Below are 6,989 nucleotides of genomic sequence, written 5' to 3'. Positions count from 1 at the left end.
AATATGCAAATCTCCCATCAGAGAACGAAACAGAGCTGCTTTGGAGGGAAATCCCAACTAGGACAACAACAACAAATTCCTTACGTGGGCGTATTTAGTCAGAAAAGACAATGTCGGATCTAACATAAATCTTTGGGCATAAAGTGAAGAAACCTTGAATACTCAGAAATGAAAGCATTCAGAATACATAATTAACAGAATGTTGCTTCTGTTTCCAAGAAAATATCAGCAAGATTGGACTTTCCCCTTCCAGCTTTTAAGGTCATAAGATAAGACTGCATCTGAATTTCTACAGCAAACCAACAATCCCTCACACATACGACCCCCATGAGCACGGTGCCAAAGCCTTTAAATTTATGTTCATACGGACCACCCAAACAACACACATGTGACAAGACAGAGGCCATGGCAAGGACATCATCCATCACACCCACGCTACAGCTAAAACACACACACACACAACAGAGGGAATCCCTGCACTCTTTAGAAACGTACCGCTTCAAGTTTGCCCGTATGCTTGCAGAGTACACAGCGCTCCCCTGCATTTTTGCATTACAATAACCCTGCAAAAAATCTGATGTTTGTGAAGTTTAAAATACTTCTGGCGACACTGTAACGGAAAGGGGAAACTAACTAATTGACTTATACACTGTGATGCAATACCATCATGCCTGTTTCAGATTTGCACAAAGCTTATTGATACATTTATTTCTAAAACTGTCTGTTTAGAAAGATAACAGCTTCACTTATGGAATAATCTGGCATAATGCGTCCACCAGACCTCCACACTTCCGCTCCATCCCAGGGAAAGCCCACCCCACACTTTGAAAACTTCGGGTGGAAAACATTGCGTTTGCCCCCAGTTAAGATGTGTCGTTTGAAAGTTAAAATACATCTGATAAACAATTATTTATCAGTTAAAGTCTGCATGCTCATAGCTACTCTGTCTGTGTGTGTGTGTGTGTGTGTGTGTGTGTGTGTGTGTGTGTGTGTGTGTGTGTGTGTGTGTGTGTGTGTGTGTGTGTGTGTGTGTGTGTGTGTGTGTGTGTGTCAAGGTGTTCACCAAACGGGGCTATAAGGAGGATTATTACCCGGCAGCTCAAATGCGGCCCTGTGCCTCGCTGCTATAAATTCAAGGTTCTTGTCAGGCAATTGCAGTAGGAAGGTGAAAAACTGGGTGCTGCACACCAGCGTCTGTGGCAAAGTGATCATGACCACTTTAATAACTATCAGGAAGATTTGTACTTGTCACAGACTCCTTAGATATAACGGCCGATCCTCAGCGCTCATAAACACTGTAATAAATCTTCCACTGTCGGCCGACAACAATAACAGTGATACATCAAACAAGAAATGAGCTGTATGACGGAAATTGATTTTTTTTTTTTTTTTAATGGCTGTTTAGGTTCAATATTATGTGTCAGAATGCAATAAGTAAGCTCATCTACCACAAGAGAGGATTATTAAAATCCATTACATGGCCAGAAAGAGTTTCAGTTTTTACTAATTACATCTCAATGCAGCTGTAATAAATATTGAATCAATGAGACAACTACATTATTGTGTGTCTGATGTGTTTCTTGGTAATTGTGCTGCAATAGGTACACTTTGCTTCTCACATGTTTGCATTTTCTTTTTTTTTGCTGCATATTCTGACCTTCTTCCAAAGTACAAAGATATGAATGGAAGTGATTACCTCTGTCCCATTTTCTCTCTGAAACACTTACTTTAGGTGTGGTTGGGGTCTCCTTGTTTACCGAGGACTTATTGCAACAACACACTTAATTTCACTTAAAAAAGTGAAGCATCAAACTGAAACTAGAACTAGATGGATCAAGTTACCCTGTGGCCACTCATAGTCCTGCAACAGCCAGGAGAGGAAAAAAAATGCACAATAAACAGAACTCACTGAAAACTACAAACAATTACATCTACTTATAGTGGTATCCCAATGTGTGGTTATTAGGCCTCATACAGGTAGGTCCACCTGGAGTGATACTGATGCACATTTAATTAAACAGGCAATGTTTTAATGTGATGTATCCATTGCCTATAATTTATACAAGAAATTGATGTCTATGACAAGCCAGCTTGTAGTGTGGCTGTTTATATATATATGTATATATATCAAAAAGTAAATCACAAATGTAATGTATGCAGTTCCCTGAAAAAAGAAAGAATACCTTACATACCAGTTCCACTTGGGCTTCAGTCATTTTAACATCTGAACGATGTAAAGTCAGATGTTGCCATTTCATCTACAATGAGACAGAATGCATCAGTATGAATGAACGTATACCTTACACTTACTAGCTTCCTGTGTGAATTGCAAATCAAATATGTCTGAATCCTCGCAAATATAACCAACCTGAGGGTTCAGTGCTAAAGGAGGCGTTGGAATGTGTCTGCACTGGCTTCATTTCTTCTGAAATGTACAATTGGTCGGACCAATTCAGCTTCATTGCAGCTGTCTACAGAGATAAGCTATTCTTTCATGTCTGCTCAAATGTGCGCTTTTCCACCTCGCACATGCACAAATCCAATTATGTTCTAATTGAGTGTTACAAGCCTCATTGATTATGACCGCGGCGTTGCAGCAGACTGAGCGGGAGAAAAATATCCCCAGTAATTAGCCCTCTGCACTCAGGAGGCCTACAGGAGCTATGATTTAATAGTGAAGCAATATTTCTTGCCATTGGTCAATTCATATTGATTTCACCTTTGATTAAATTCTAGTATATATGGAGTGAAAAACGAAATAAAAATAACCCAAAATGTAGATGAAATGAAAAATGTTCCAGTGCAGAGTTCGTAATGCGCATATATAATCAGATGAGATTTCCTGCATCTCTAAAATTCAAAAAGTGAGTGAATATTTACGACAACCGAGGGCGGAGCTACGACAAGACAAGGTGTGGCATTTAATCTGATTGGCAACATAATGGCTACATAATTTTCATTGGTCCAAAGTGTTCATCACTGAAGAAATTTACCACTCAGTCAAAGGAGCCAGGCAGTAAAAGAAGGATGAACTCGCTCGTCGTCCCGGCCTGCTATGTGGAGAAACGCGTTTGGGCTCCTTGGGAAGTGTTAACACTTCAGATTTGTACGTTTTGTTTTTATCAAGTCTTGAAGATAACTGAATGGGGGATCTTTACTCGTCTGGAATAAATATAAACAGTAAGATATGCATCTGGTGTTGTTATATCCTTCGAACTGTAGATATTTCAGCTGAGCTGAAATCCGCTCCCCCTGCTCTCGTTTCCGAGAGATTAGAGTTAATAATGTGCTGTCTGAAGGATTTGACACCACCAGCTCCAGTATCTAAACAGAGCTCTGACAGAACTTCTCCATGACCAAAAAGTGGGTTGACATATTTGCTAAAGATTTGACATCAACTTGTTTGCCTGCCGAAACACAATTGTTGGGTGACTGTCATTGTTCATGTTACAATGTGATCCAACTGGATCACTGGAGCCAGGCCAGCTGATTATGGGATCAGGAAGCGGGCGACACAATATCAGGCGAAAACACAAAATGCAATAATTTTGAGTATTACATTTTTAATAAGAAATTTATATAATAGAATTTTACACCAGCTGTAACTGCACTGTTTGACGATAGCCAATCACATTTACCTCGTGGTCAGGCATCCAAAGCAACAGGGTGCCTTCTAATTGGCCAAATATATTGATGTGAATGCATAGTGCATAGAAATATAATTTACTGCCCGTCAGTCAGTCTTTTACAAAAATAAATATTGCTCAATAAATTGTCACTCACACACACACACACACACACACACACACACACACACACACACACACACACACACACACACACACACACACACACACACACACACACACACACACACACACACACACACACACACACACACACACACACACACACACACACACACACACACACAGGTAGTTTTCAGTCATCAATTGACTTGAGCTGGATTGTGGGCGCAAGCTGGAGAAACCAGAGAAAACCCACATACACACATGGAGAACATGCAAACTCAGCACAGAAACCTTACCGCTCTAATCGTAATAGGAAACTTTATCTGACAACTTTTCTTAAAGGAATTGAAAGTGCTTCACATATTTCTGATCAGGTGCTAAAACAAGACTGTAATGGCAAGACAGGAACAGGAGATACAAGAAAACAATGTTTTTATAAAAAAGAATAAAACACATAAAAAAAGAGGATATAAACTGCATATGCCAGAGGACGTGTAAAACTGGTGGTTGAAATAAAATCTAAAAAGAGTAGAATTTAAAACAAATACAATACAACAAATTTAAGCCACTGAGGTCTCACATGAATCTGGAGACAGGCGAGTGGAAATAAACTTTTCAACAAGTGATTTTTGTTCAACTCACTTCATTTTAAGATTATGCTCTTGCTGCTCTCCCAGGTCTGCACAGCTTTAAGTGCCACCTTAACTGCTCATACAGAAGGATCCATGCTTTAGTACCACAGCCAATATCAGTGCTGAGTAAACTGTACACTGGTCACCTCAGCAGCAGTCACTGCTGTAAAAAAACCAAAAATAAAAACCAGATTTTGGTAAATTGGATCAATTCGGACAAGAATAATTCACATTTCCAAAACAACTCCCTCCCTCCTAGTACATAAAGCACTGAATAAGAATGAAAGAATATAAAGTGACAAATTAATAAAATAATAAATAAATAAATTGCAATTCTTGAACTTGGCCATATTAATCACCTCTATATTTCACAACAGCTTCTTCATAAGTTTGCATGCAACAGCACTTTTATGATGGTTTCACCACAACAAGATAGAGACAGTCCAAAGTCCCACATTCACACTGGATGAGGTGTCTAGAAAATGGGAAGTTGCTTTTGAGACAGCTCTTTTGTTTATGCAGTTATTGAACTTTTACAAGGTGGGTGTAGGGAGAGAGGAGTCATGAGGGAAAAGTCATTTAAAGTTTTCTAAACTCAAGAGACAGGCAGCACAGACGCACACAAGGTAAGATCCTGACTTTAAATTCAAGTTTAGTGTTCTTCTGCGGGGAGTGGATATTGATGTACGAAGCGAATTAATTGACATTTCTTTAGGGTGATGCACACATGCAGGCTGATAGAAAGAAAATGATATTTCTAACATTATAAATCGACTTGGCACGCCGGCACCAGCCTGCAGCGCACCGGTGGCCGAGGAACTAACCCATACAGAAACCCCGATACGTCACTGCAGGTCAGGGAAATGTGCTCGGTTCCGCGAATTTTCTGCATAGTGTCGCGTTTAATTCAAATGTATTCAATGCACGGAAATCAAGCAGAGCAAATAACCATGGAGACGTCATCAGACAAGACCCCCGTGCGTGTGCGTCAACGAGGCACAGGTGAGGTTACCTGCCGCAGCTCTCAGGCTGGAACCGTCTTTTGTTCTGAGGATCAAGCTCCACTTCAAAGCCGCGAAATGTGTGCGTGATGTCTGTTTGAAACCGAATCCAACCCGGCTCCTGCAGCTGCTCTGCACACACGGCGAGGGCACAAACACCCAGCCTGCATGGCTGCCCTGCATCCAGTGAAACTGCGCAAATGAAAACAAACGTGACGCTCAATTGGGTGCCTGATTGATAATATCGTGACGAGTAATGGGGAGAGATGCCAATCAGCAGCGCTATATATTACGGAGGACTTGAATAATTTTAGGATAAGCACTTTTAAGGCGCTACCAAACAAATAAAGCAGTACCACTATGTTATTTCCTTGTAGAATTTGCATGTTCTCCCTGTGCATGCATGACAATTTCTCTGGGCTCATAGGCTTAACTGCCACCCATTTCACTGAGGTGACTGATGCTCCTGTAGGTCTAAATGTCTTTGTGTGATTGCCTCTCACCTACTGGCGTCCAGGATGTACCCTAGCGCCACTCGGTCAGCTGAGATTGACTCTTGTGACCTTAAGTTGGGAAAAAAAAGCAGATGGATGGATGAAAAGCTCAGTCAAAAAAAAAAAGAGAGAGAGAGAGAGAGAGAGAGAGAGACTTGTGCCAAATGGTGATGCAGTTTGCATTGTTAAAACCAATATGTGAATTTGTGCTTTAGTTTATTTTAACAGTTTGTCTCCCTGCCTGATGTACTGTCGCTCCCACCAAAAGGCTTTTGGACCTGACACCCTAAACCTGATACAAGTGAACTGTCTGGCTCGATCAAACTGGCCCTCTGTGATTTAACTGTTCAAAGCATTCTTTGTTCATTGACCCCTTTATTTTGTGGGCTGCGTTTTCTTTAGGACCACATTTGATTTGGTGGCTTACTACGCTTGAGAAACTGTGTTTTCTCAAGAGTGTTAGGAGGGAAAGTTTGCAGCGATTTAAAGTTGTGCCACTGTAATCTGGCGTAATGAGTGTCCACTGACGTGGAGCCAGTGTTGCAGAACTGACTTAGTCTCAGGCAGCTGCACCAGAGAGCAGAGACGGATGTCTGCAGACACACAGCGAAGAGTATATGCATTCTCAATGTTGATGGTGAGGATTTTGCGTAAATTCCTTGCACTGATGTTAAGCCTTTTTGCTCTCGCTTTGTTCATAGAGAAAATAATTTAAGCTCAGTTAAGTTAAGACTTTTGCCAGGACCCTTGACCTCAGTCTGTCTTTATAACATTCACATGTTTAAGCTGGAGGCTCTTTGTGATCAATAACAAAGCCTGAGTCAAAAGGAGCTACGTTAGCGTAGAGTATGCAATAATATTTCATTCACCTTATTTATCTATAAAATTAATTGGAGGTTTTGGCAGAGTGCTTCAGTCAGGATTTAATTTGTAAATATATAACAGAGTTTTCACTTGACTCATCACTGAGGACAAGATCCAACCTGCTGTTCTGAGGTAACCTGGGTCACTCAGTCCAGAGAATTTCAAGACCTTTACCAGATCACATGATGTTTTTAGAAGCTTGAACGACAACCTTTTTGGATTATTGATTACTTTGTTAACATAGCT

The sequence above is a fragment of the Blennius ocellaris genome, assembly GCF_963422515.1.
Source record: "Blennius ocellaris genome assembly, chromosome: 11".
NCBI classification, from domain to species: Eukaryota; Metazoa; Chordata; class Actinopteri; order Blenniiformes; family Blenniidae; genus Blennius; species Blennius ocellaris.
Note: the sequence above shows the minus strand (reverse complement) of the source record.